Here is an 11,861-nt window from a genome sequence, read left to right on the forward strand (position 1 = left end):
AATGGGTTTGTTGTGCAACAAATGTATCTGTATACAGACCAATCTATCAGATGAAGAGGATATCCAGCTGTAACCCATACCCAGAAAAGACAGCAACAGATGCATTTCCTCAGTAGTGAGGCCTGCAGCTGAATTATGCTTCCCCCCCCCCCCCCCCCCCATTTTGGAAGATAGTGATAAGAACCATGCAAGTCAGAAAACAATCAGCAGAAATTATCACATTCTGGACAACTGAAGATTTGTATTTGGACCTTATAGAGTTGTCCATAAAAGTGGTGACACTATTAGCTTCACATAAGGTGCCTCCTGCAAACTTTTTAGGGGAGGCCCATCCAACCCCTCATGAAGTGAAAAGTTTCAGAAAGAAATGGGTCATTAGAGACCTTTTTGAGTCCAGCTGAGTTAGAGAGTCATGGGTGCAGCGATAGGACCGTCTGGAATAGATGATCAAGCCGGTCACTGGGACAGTATTTGCATTAATTTTCAGCACATTTAGTAAACATTCAGAATTTGCTTTTAAAGTTTGTTCCGGGCACAAGGCCTATATGAATTTTTTTTACCAGATCAGCATTGAAGCCTCCCTATCAAGTGGTGGCTTTGCATACATCAACACAATGTGTGACGTGGATTATACTGCAAGCAGGAAATTATATCACATGTGCTGGTGAACGTTTAGTGAGAGGGCTATGGCTTCAAATGTGTTTCAGGTGGCTACAAATATAGAAGAGATAAGAGCAAATGAATTATGAAGTAATCAGGAAAGCAGATCTTGAAGTAAGGGTAATTTATTCATAGGAGATAACAGCTTATACATCCACCAAGATAGGAAAGCCAGAGAGATCTGGGCAACTCCCACATACAGAACTTAGAACCCACAATGAAACAACAATTCCAATGAAGCAATCTAAAAGGGATACTACACACCTCCCCCCCCCACCAAAATAAAAAAAAAGAATGAAATCACGCAATTTAACAGGAGTATGTTTAACACGAGAACTTTTCCTTAAGGGAATATCGCTAGATTGTGCATTCAACCTGTCCGCACTGCTGCATTCAACCTGTCCACACTGCTGTTTACATCAATACTACTAGGAATACATTCTTGAGCAATATTATCACACACAACATCAGAACTTAGTGACTCTTGCCCAAAAGTGTCTAGGAAGTTCGAAAAAACCTCATCATTATTCCTAGTTGAACTTTGTAAATTGCCAAACGTGTCCAACAAAGCCGGATAAGAATCATTTTTAGAGTTTGATGAAGACAAATGTGAACTTGCTTTAGAGTCAGATGCCCTACATAAAGAAACCCTCCTGAAGTTCCACACTTTACCACCATCAACCCTAACAGCTTTGATGAAAACTTCTATAATTCTGCAAGGATCAGACCATTTATTCCATCTAAAACCAGAAGTTCTTCCAAACTTGACTCTCACAAAATCACCAACTTTAATCCTTGAACTATGATCACTCAAACGTCCAGAAGAACCCCTCATCTTTTCCTGACATTTTAAAACCTGATCTCTAATCTTGGAAGGATCAAAAGAAGACTCACAAGGAATCTTCATCTTCATCCACCAAGGTAAAAGTTTCAAACCTGGTTTCCTACCTTTTAATAATTCAAACAGAGATATACCCGTAACTGAGTTAGGAGAAGTGCGGTAAGACAAAAGAGACGCATGGAGAGTTTTCTTCCAGTCTAAATTGCTTTTAACAGCCAGTTGAATGGATTCTTTAATGACTCTATTGAAGCGTTCTGTTTGACCGTTGGCCTGAGGGTTGTAATTAGATACTCTTTTGTGTACTACACCACACCTATCAAGAAAAGAAGAAAACTCACTGCTAATAAACTGTGGACCATTATCAGACACTAACTCAGCCGGAATGCCCTCTCTACAAAATATTTAATCAAGGAACTCAACTACCTGAGAAGAACCAATCTTGTCCACCACTTTCAACTCAGGCCATTAGGAAAAATAGTCAATCAACACCAAGATAAAAACAGCCTTATTATCTGATAAATCAAGAGGACCGATAATATCAATCCCTAATTTCTTCCAAGGACACGTAGTAAACTCAATAGGAGAAATATCCATTTTCCCAGCTAATGGTTGAACAGACTTGTCACTGTTGGCACAAGGAGAACATGAACTGACCCATTTGTCCACCATTCTATCAATACCAGGCCACCAATAGATTTCGCCGATTCTTCTTTTAGTGCTTGACATTCCCATGTGACCTTCATGGGCCATGAGAATTTTTTTTTTTTCTCAAATCACAAGGAGGAACTATCTTATCTCCTCTAGTTACAAAACCATGATCAAACAGGAGTTCCTCTTTTACTTTACACAAAGCCAACACATCACCCGATAATTTTCTTTCTTCAGGCCACCCTTGTTGCAAAAAAATTCACTACATTGGATAAACTCACGTCCTTGCACATAGCATCTCTCCAATCCGTTTCAGAGATAACACTAGACAACATGTTACATTTTAAACCATTAACGTCGTCAATTGTGAATGAGACATCAAAATCAGGACAAATATTGGCAATCTCACATAAATCAACACAAGGCAATCTAGACATGCAGTCCGCATGTACATTTAGACGGCTAGGCACGTATTCCACTATGCACTGAAATTCTTGTAATTTGGCAGCTAAGCGTGCCAAACGTGCCGTCAACGTACGACCACCACCAGCAGCTAACATGTTTATCAAAGGCTTATGGTCAGTTCGCAAACGAGATTTTGTGCCCCAAAGAAATTGCCTAAAATGTTCAACAGCCCAAGTGCATGCTAAAAGTTCCTTCTCGATAGTGGAATAGTAGAATTCTGCACCACGAAGAGTCCGAGAAGCATAGGAAACTACGTATTCCTCACCCATATTCTTTTGCATTAGCACAGAACCGAGACCAACATTACTTGCATCAACACAAACAATGCATTCTTTACCCAAATCAAAAGGTCTTAAAAATCAATCAAGGATATTTACATCGCGCACTACTCACCCGGAGGGTCTCAAGGCGCTGGGGGGGGGGGGGGGGGGTCCGCTACTGCTCGAACAGCCAGGTCTTGAGCTTCTTCCTGAAGGCGAGGTGGTCTTGGGTCATGCGTAGGTGGGTCGGGAGAGAGTTCCAGGTCTTGGCGGCCAGGTGGGAGAAGGACCTTCCTCCTGTTGTCGCTCTTCGAATGTGGGGGACGGCGGCGAGGGCGTGGCTGGTCGATCGGAGTTGGCATGTGGGAGCGTAGAAGTTGAGGCGGCTGTTGAGGTAACTCGGGCCTTGGTTGTGTAGGGCTTTGTGTGCGTGGGTGAGGAGCCGGAAGGTAATTCTCTTGTTGACCGGGAGCCAGTGCAGGTCTCTCAGGTGTCCAGAGATGTGGCTGTGTCTGGGGATGTCGAGGAGGAGTCTCGCTGAGGCGTTCTGGATACGCTGGAGTCTCTTCTGGAGCTTGGCGGTTGTTCCGGCGTAGAGGGCGTTTCCGTAGTCCAGACAGCTGGTGACGAGGGCCTGGGTGACAGTCTTCCTGGTCTCGGTGGGGATCCACCGGAAGATCTTACGTAGCATGCGCAGGATGTTGAAACAAGACGAGGAGACGGCGTTGACTTGTCTGGTCATGGAGAGGGAGGAGTCCAGGATGAAGCCCAGGTTGCATGCGTGGTCTGTCGGTTTGGGTGCGGTGCCCAGGGCAGGGGGCCACCAGGAGTCGTCCCAGGCGGAGGGTGAGGAACCCAGGATGAGGACTTCCGTCTTGTCCGAGTTCAGTTTCAGGCGGCTGGTCATCATCCACTCGGCTACGTCTTTAATCCCTTCGTGTAGGTTGGCTCTGGCGGTGGCGTTGGTAAGGGAGAGGATCAGCTGTGTGTCGTCGGCGTAGGAGATGATGTTGAGGTTGTGTTGGCGTGTGATGGCCGCAAGGGGGCTCATGTAGACATTGAAGAGGGTGGGGCTGAGCGAAGAGCCCTGAGGAACGCCGCAGATGACTTTGGTGGCTTCTGATCTGAATGGGGGTAGGCGGACTCTCTGTGTCCGCCCAGCGAGGGAGGAGATGATCCACTCCAGTGCCTTCTCCTGGATTCCGACGTTGCTGAGGCACTGCACTAGGGTGCGGTGGCAGACAGTGTCGAAAGCTGCGGAGAGGTCTAGGAGGATGAGGGCCGCTGTTTCTGCGTTGTCGAGCAGGGCTCGGATGTCATCGGTGGCAGCGATGAGGGCTGTCTTGGTGCTGTGGTTGGCCGTGAAGCCCGATTGTGAGGGGTCGAGGGATCCATTCGTCTCGAGGAAGGCGGCCAGTTGCTTGTTGACGGTCTTCTCGATGACTTTGGCTGGAAACGGGAGGAGCGAGATGGGGCGGTAGTTTTTGAGTTCGGTGGGGTCCGCTGTTGGTTTCTTTAGTAGAGCACTGAGTTCGGCGTGCTTCCAGCTCTCAGGGAAGGTGGCGGTGTCGAAGGAGGTGTTGATGATGTCTCGCAGGTGGGGTGCGATGACAGCGTCGGCCTTGTTGAAGACGTGGTGAGGGCAGGGGTCGGTTGGAGATCCGGAGTGGATGGAGTTCATCGTGCGGATGATGTCTTCGGTGCTGGTCGGGGTCCAGGCGCTGAGGGTGGTGGTGGGTGGCGTTGGTGCGGGGCGTTGTTTGTGTGCTGAGGCTGTTGTGTATGTCAGCGATCTTGTTGTGGAAGTAGGAGGCGAGGGAGTTGCAGAGGTCTTGCGATGGGGCGATGTCGTTTCCGGCGTTGGGGTTGGAGAGCTCTTTCACGATGTTGAAGAGCATTAACAATTTCACAATTTAACAATTTCTTTTTTGAGTAATTCAAAAGCAAACTGTTGCTCATTGTTCCAAACACATTTTGCATCTTTTTTTAACAGTAACCTTGGTGAATGAACTTTTGAAGAGTAATCTTGCACAAATTTGTTATAAATTCAGTAAGGCCCAAAAATGATACAAGTTGGTCTTTACTATTAGGTGCCGGTGCCTTAACTATGCTCTGGATATGATTAAGTTTGGGTTCAATACCATGAGCAGAAATCTCATGTCCCAAATATTCTACCTTGCTCTGTCTGAATTTACACTTGGAAAATTTCAAAGTCAAACCTTTTTCATGTACAGATTTTAATACTTTATCTAAATTCTTGTCATGATCCTCAAAATTCCTCCCATAGATTAAAATATCATCTTGGAGGGCAATAGCATTCTCACAACCATCCAGAACCTCTTTCATAAGTCTTTGAAATACAGACGCCGCACTGGCTAAGCCAAATGGCATGCGTTGAAATTGGAACATGCCCTCTGGTATTATAAATGTGGTAAGGAACTATGGGCCAGATGTAGGTAGCCCTTTACCGGTCGGAAACGGCTGAAAATACCGATTTTTGGCCGTTTCCGATCGGTAAAGGGCTATTGAGATGTAGGGGCACATTTTCGGAAATTTTACCGAATCGGTATCATTACCGAATCGGTAAATTTACCGATTCGGTAATATGTACCGAATCGGTAAAATAATTACCGATTCGGTAATATTTACCGATTCGGTAAAATTTCCGAAAATACAATGTAGGTAGGCAATGTACCTTCTGCACATGGCTTACAGAATCTGTATTTTACCATGGAATACAAATCCATGGTAAAATACCGATTCCGGTGTGCATGCACATGTGTGCATGCACACCTATGTCATGTGACAGGCAGACCTGCCCTTAGGGCAGGTATGCCTGCCACATGGCACCTGTGCCTGTTTTGGGGGTGCCAGAGGGTGTCAAAGTGACACCCCCTGCACCCTTGTGAATTCTTTAATTACCGATTCGGTAAATACCGAATCGGTAATGCCTAATCATTCCTATGGGCTTCAAAGCCCATAGGAATGAATGGCCATTACCGATTCGGTATTTACCGAATCGGTAATTAAAGAATTGTTAAGGATTCGGTAACAAATCCAGATGTTGTGACCTACATACCATTTACCGATTTTGAAATACCGAATCGGTAGGATTCGGTATTTTAAAATCGGTAAATGGCATTTACCTACATCGGGCCCTTAGAATCCTCATGGAGTAACACCTGGTGATAGGCACTAGCCAAGTCTATGGTTGAAAAGACACAAGCACCTGAAAGTGTTGAAATCAGCTCGTGAATATGGGGTAAAGGATGCCTATCAACCCAGATTTCACTATTCAAACTGCGGAGATCAACACATAGACGAAGCTCGCCATTGCTCTTAAGAGATAAAACTACTGGAGAAACCCAGGGAGAGGACTCCGTTGGTTCTATAATTCCTCTAGTCACTAAATCCGACAAGATTGCTTTCAATTTGTCTCGGTATGCTAAAGGTACATTCCTGACTTTATGTCGAACTGGTGTTGCACCTTCCTTTAAGATAATTAATTTTATGTTTAAAATTTACAAATTCCCCCCGATTATCAGTAAAAATGTTAGGAAATTTGCTTTTGATTTGGACTGTAAACTCATCATCCACAGGAGGGACTAAGTACACTGGTAGAGAAGCATTGGGATCCAACTTGATGCCCAATTCGTGTTGATGTGGCCAACCCAGAATAGAAGCACCTTTAGATGCAATGTAAATCTTGCCTTTAATGTTCCTATCTTTAAATTTAATGTCAGCCCACATAAAACCATCAAGATCAATTTTCTGACCAGTATATCCTCCTGGTTGCACATCTGGTGGTAACAAATTTGAAGAATTCCAGTACTTCTTAAAAATATTTCTGCCAATTATACTGTACCAGGCACATGAGTCTATAAGCATAGAAATTTCTATTCCATTTATCAAAATTTTATCTTTGGGAAAACCTTTGCATCTAGTGTCACCTACACATAATAAACTGTTGATTTCCTGAATTTCTTCAGGATTTTCATACTCAGGATAAGTCAACAAGTTTACTTTTTGTGGAGACCTACACATTTTACTAAAATGACCTGGCTTCTTGCATTTTATACAAATTTTATTCCATGCTGGACAACCTCTGTAGTTACCTACATGATCATTTCCTCCACACCTGTAACAAATTACTTGAGTTTTCTTGCCCATGAATTTGTTATCCCTTCCAAAATACTCTTTTTTTAGTCTGGGTAAAGGGAAACTTTTTTTGATGGTGAACATCCTTTACTATTGCAACTTCAGGAATTATTACCTTGTTCTTAACATCTTGGCCTCTAATCTCACTAACAAAAAGTTCTGATTGTTCGATGCCTTTAGCGATATTTAATACAGCATTAAGAGTAGATTCTGTCCCCATCCATAAACGTTCCTGAATCTTTTTACTCTTGGTCTTCATCATAATTTGATCTCTTAATACCTGTTCAAAATGTATTGTTTCAAAAGCACAAGATCCAGCCAAGGTACGTAATGCAGCCACATAGTTCTCAATAGACTCATCCTCTTTCTGTGCTCTGGAATAAAACTTAAATCTCTCCATTACTGTGTTAATTTTCCTACCAAACCTAGTACTTAATTGTTTTACCACAACCTCAAAAATATTAAAATCACCTGCACCCTCAATAGGAGGTAAGTTTTCTAATTCCTTGAGACCTGCACCTCCTAAACAGTTTTTTAAAAGAGCTAATTTTCTTTTGGGAGAACATCCATCTTCTTCCACTATATCTACATAGGCTAGAAAAGCGGGATACCACAGGTCCCATTCCATCTTAGGATCCCCAGCAACAGGCAAAAAATGCGCAGGAGAGAATATTATTCGACATTTCAAATAATTTTCACAATGCAACAACGTAATAAGTTTTAAAACAAAGAAGAGATAAAATAAGTAATTAACAAAACAAAAATAAGAAATTAATAAAATAAAAGTAGTCACCGTAGTCAAAATTCGTTCCTTCAACTAAATTCCAGAAGCCTGATGAGAAAATAGAAATACAGCAGTTCGTTATATGCAGACGTTCGTTGTATGCGGCGGTGCTGTGAAGGCAGAAATGAAGACTAATTGACTGACAGCGTAGCGTTCAGAAATAAAAGAGAAAGAAAAATAGACAAACAAAATGGCCGCTACTTTACGTCCTAGCGCATCATGTTTTGACCTCTGCTTGATGATGAGGTTACGTTGTGCAGAATGCTAGCAAAGAGAATTCGCTCCGAAGCTCGCTCCTCAGACAACGATGGAACTCCGGAAGAAGTTCAAAAGATGCACCGAGTCTTCAGTAGAAATTGAAGCACGTTTGAAAATAAAATAAAGACATCAGAAAGGTTCCGAAATAAACACTTGCCTTGCGAGGAGATGAAACACGAGTTGTGGTTCGTTTTAAAGGAATTACAGAGTTCGGTTTGGCAAAAGATTAAAATACGAGTTGGCACAAGAAATGTCCTCAGAAAGAAAAAAAAAACTTTGACGGTTAAAATACACTCCCGCTGGTGCAATCAGAGCACACAATTAGTCACTGCTGCTGGTGCAATCATTTTACATACAATGAAGTAAAAACATTAAAAAAAAGACCTTTGAAATACGTGAACGCTGTTTCCCCAGTTAAAAAAAAATTACTTCAGAAGATGGGTCCTTCTTGATGACATCCCGATCGTCGCCAAATTATGAAGTAATCAGGAAAGCAGATCTTGAAGTAAGTAATTTATTCATAGGAGATAACAGCTTATACATCCACCAAGATAGGAAAGCCAGAGAAATCTGGGCAACTCCCACATACAGAATGTAGAACCCACAATGAAACAACAATTCCAATGAAGCAATCTAAAAGGGATACTACAATATATCAGATTATTTTGGCTTTTACGGTATTGGACGGCCCCTGCAAGTACCGTAATTATTAACATATTTGGAACGACTGCGCTACGAGGGAGTTTTTAAAACTAAAGGGGCTTATCATAGCCCTAGATTCTGCGCCTATAAAAACTCCTTGAAAAAAGTTTCTACGAAACGAAACACGTGTCGGCTGCCATTTCAAAGCTGAGGAGTGTCACATCAAGCTGTTTACTTCTGAACATAATGTTCTGCTTTTTAAATTTGTGATTCAAGGTACTTTGAATTGACTCGATTGAATGAATTAATGTGATACAGAATAAGAGTGATGAGGTTTATAAATCTGTTTACCGTAATTATTGTGTTAAATAAGTGTTGAACTAAGCCTAATAAGAACTTCTGTATCTCGAAGTAGAATTTAGATAATGTGCTGGAAACTGTTGTTCATCGCAATATTTTTTTCCCTCTGGAACCCTCCCAGATAATTGATGTTTTTGTCTTTTTTTTTCCTTAAGGGGAGATGAAGGATCAAACTCTGGGTAACTGACTAGTCGAAGAGGAGCACAGCATAATTTGTTGTGAACAGTCAGATTATGTAAGAAATGGAGAAAGAAAATAAGTCGCACTGGAGTGTATCGAACAAAGTAAAGGATGAGAGGAGCTAGTCACTTTAAGTTCTTCCAACCCCTTTATTTTGATTCAAATAGGTTTCAGTGGACACGTGTATTATGTAAAAATCGTATGGCGAAGCTCAAACCATAAACCCAGAGAGACATCTGTAAACAATGTGACAAGGAGAAAATAGAGACAGACCCTTCTCCTGGACCGACCCACATGCATAGTCGTGCCAGTGAACTTATTTAAACTTTCTGTATGGAAAATAAATGGGGTGCAGAAGACAAATACTGAAAACAGTTGAAAAGACAGCATAACTTCTCTCTGTACATCACAATAAGACCAAGAAATAAAGAAGACAAAAAGCAGCACTTGACTGAAAATAGCGGGTTGCCACGATGTACTGTGGCTAGTTCATGTAGAACGCTGTACTCCTACAATCGAAAATGTGCTCGTCAACTTTTCCCCAACCTTGAACGTTACGTAAGATATAGTATACGGATTTGAGTTGTTATGCAAATGAAGCATTTTATTTGTGTAATCACCTCGTGATAGAAGGTGGGGGCGATGAATCAGCAAAAAAGTACAACACAAAAGGCAGGGTGAAATAATGATTGAAAAAAAAGGGCATGTCCCTATGAAAGGGACTAATCCTGTAACACGGGTTCAAGTGTGTGTAATGAGGTGTTTACCATGGGTTCGACTTTTTAAATAGTAGTTTACACGAGCTATAATCGGTGTAATTTTCCCAGTTATTCACGAGGTTAAATTAAGACAAATCACATACAAAGTAATTTTTAAACTTGAATGCCCGGGCTTTGCTCCCCTAGCAATAATACATTAAACACCTGCTGGGCGAAACTACCGTCCGAGGAGTGGGGGGGGGGGCACGGGGAGACATTTAGAATAGACGGGAGGTACTTGGGTGAGATACGATAACAGGTGGGAAATATATGGGCACTCTTATATAAGAGCCAGCACTTACCAGATCTGGAAGCGCAGGAGGGGGCCGCTAATGTACTGCATCCGGAGCTTCTTGCCACCATTGAAGCTGTCACTGTGGACCAAGGCGGAACCCAACCCTAATAGCAGCAGCAACAGCGAGGGGAGGCCGCGCGGCGACATCCTCTTCCCCACACACCCAGGAACTGCACCCGTCACTAGCGTTTCGGCCGTAACTACTACTTTGGTTGCTTTGTGACGCCAACACGCTACGTTTTACGTCACCACTGACATTGACCTGTACGTGGTGCGGAACAGAATGGGTTAATTCTGCTACCCTCAGAGACAAGGGCAGAGTCATAGAAACAAAAAAAGGATAAGCAACCAAGTAAGAGGCTAACGGCTGCCTACCGATAAGGAAACTACGCTGCCGGGATATCAACTGGCTCCTGAGCGAATAATTTTTTTCTCTCGTGATTGAGATTTTCGTATCATATTCCCTTTTTATTTTTTGCGTATAAAACGTCTTATTTTTATAGTCATTGTAATGTTCACTTGTAGGGAAAACGCATCCTAAAATCATGCCCCAAGATACCGCTTCTTAGAAATATAAGTTGTATTAGCTGTACTTGTCACAAATCTCTATGATTTGTAGCTACCGAACATTGATTGGTGGTGTGATCAAATCGTTTTAACCGGAAACGGGGACATGCTATTATAAGTAGGGCAAGTTGGGGGTGGATGGATATAGAAAATGGACTACAATCCCCAAGCTGTGAAAAGCGAAAAAGCAAACAACTAGTAATACCGTAAAAGTAGGTCGGTGCTCTGACAGACCCGTGTTGGTTGGGGACTGCCTGGGCATACTCGTGGAACTCACGGTGTTTATAGGGACCCGTCCTTATCTGTTACACCAAGCTGTCAAACTCTTCCATTATGTTGGATTCTGCTTATGTTTATTCTGACTGGGGGTTCTGTAGTGATATTCTATTTAGAATATCATCATCTCCTAGCAACTTGGTTATGTTCAGTTGTAAGGAGAACAGTTGCTGTGAGAGGTTGTGCCTACCTTGTAGCCTTAATAAACCAATGTCAATAGAAATGACCAGGGTTCGCACTCTAATTTCGCAGTAGGAAATATCTAACTAATTGTGCAAGTCACATCCGGAGCTAGCCATACAGAAGCTCCACTGTTGAAACAGATACCAAATTGTATGAATGTAGGATGGTGCACCAAAAGAAGAGAAGTCCGTAGCACATGTACTTGAGTAGAAAAAGTTCCTTTATTGTTTAGTAATCTTTAAAAGGCCTCAGCCAACGCGTTTCGTCCCTGAAGGGACTTCGTCAGGGCAGAAAAACAAAAATATTTCAGATGAACCCAGGACGTGCTAATCCAAAGCGGCGCGAGTCCACAATAAAGGTCGATGTAGTTCTAATATACTATCCAAAAGGTGGTGTGGTCAATAGAATGTAGGGACCAACGTTGTTGATGCAAAGAATCAATCAAAACTTGCAAGATCAGTAGAGTAACCGATAAAAATATATATGATCCTCGTATCAAATAGCTGAAAATCAGAGGGTCAATGGT

The 11,861-nt window shown here is 42.5% G+C and overlaps 1 protein-coding gene across 1 annotated transcript in view; it reads right to left on the reverse strand.

Moving 5' to 3' along the window:
* Positions 1 to 10,534, reverse strand: part of SELENOT (selenoprotein T) — a 128,841-nt gene extending 118,307 nt beyond the window's left edge. Inside the window, exon 1 of the mRNA XM_086944156.1 lies at positions 10,317 to 10,534. The gene's annotated coding sequence lies outside the window, so the exon portion shown is untranslated. The remainder of the gene's footprint in view (positions 1 to 10,316) is intronic.
* Between the last annotated feature and the right edge of the window lie 1,327 nt (positions 10,535 to 11,861).

The sequence above is a fragment of the Lissotriton vulgaris genome, chromosome 11 (assembly GCF_964263255.1).
Source record: "Lissotriton vulgaris chromosome 11, aLisVul1.2, whole genome shotgun sequence".
Taxonomy (NCBI): Eukaryota; Metazoa; Chordata; class Amphibia; order Caudata; family Salamandridae; genus Lissotriton; species Lissotriton vulgaris.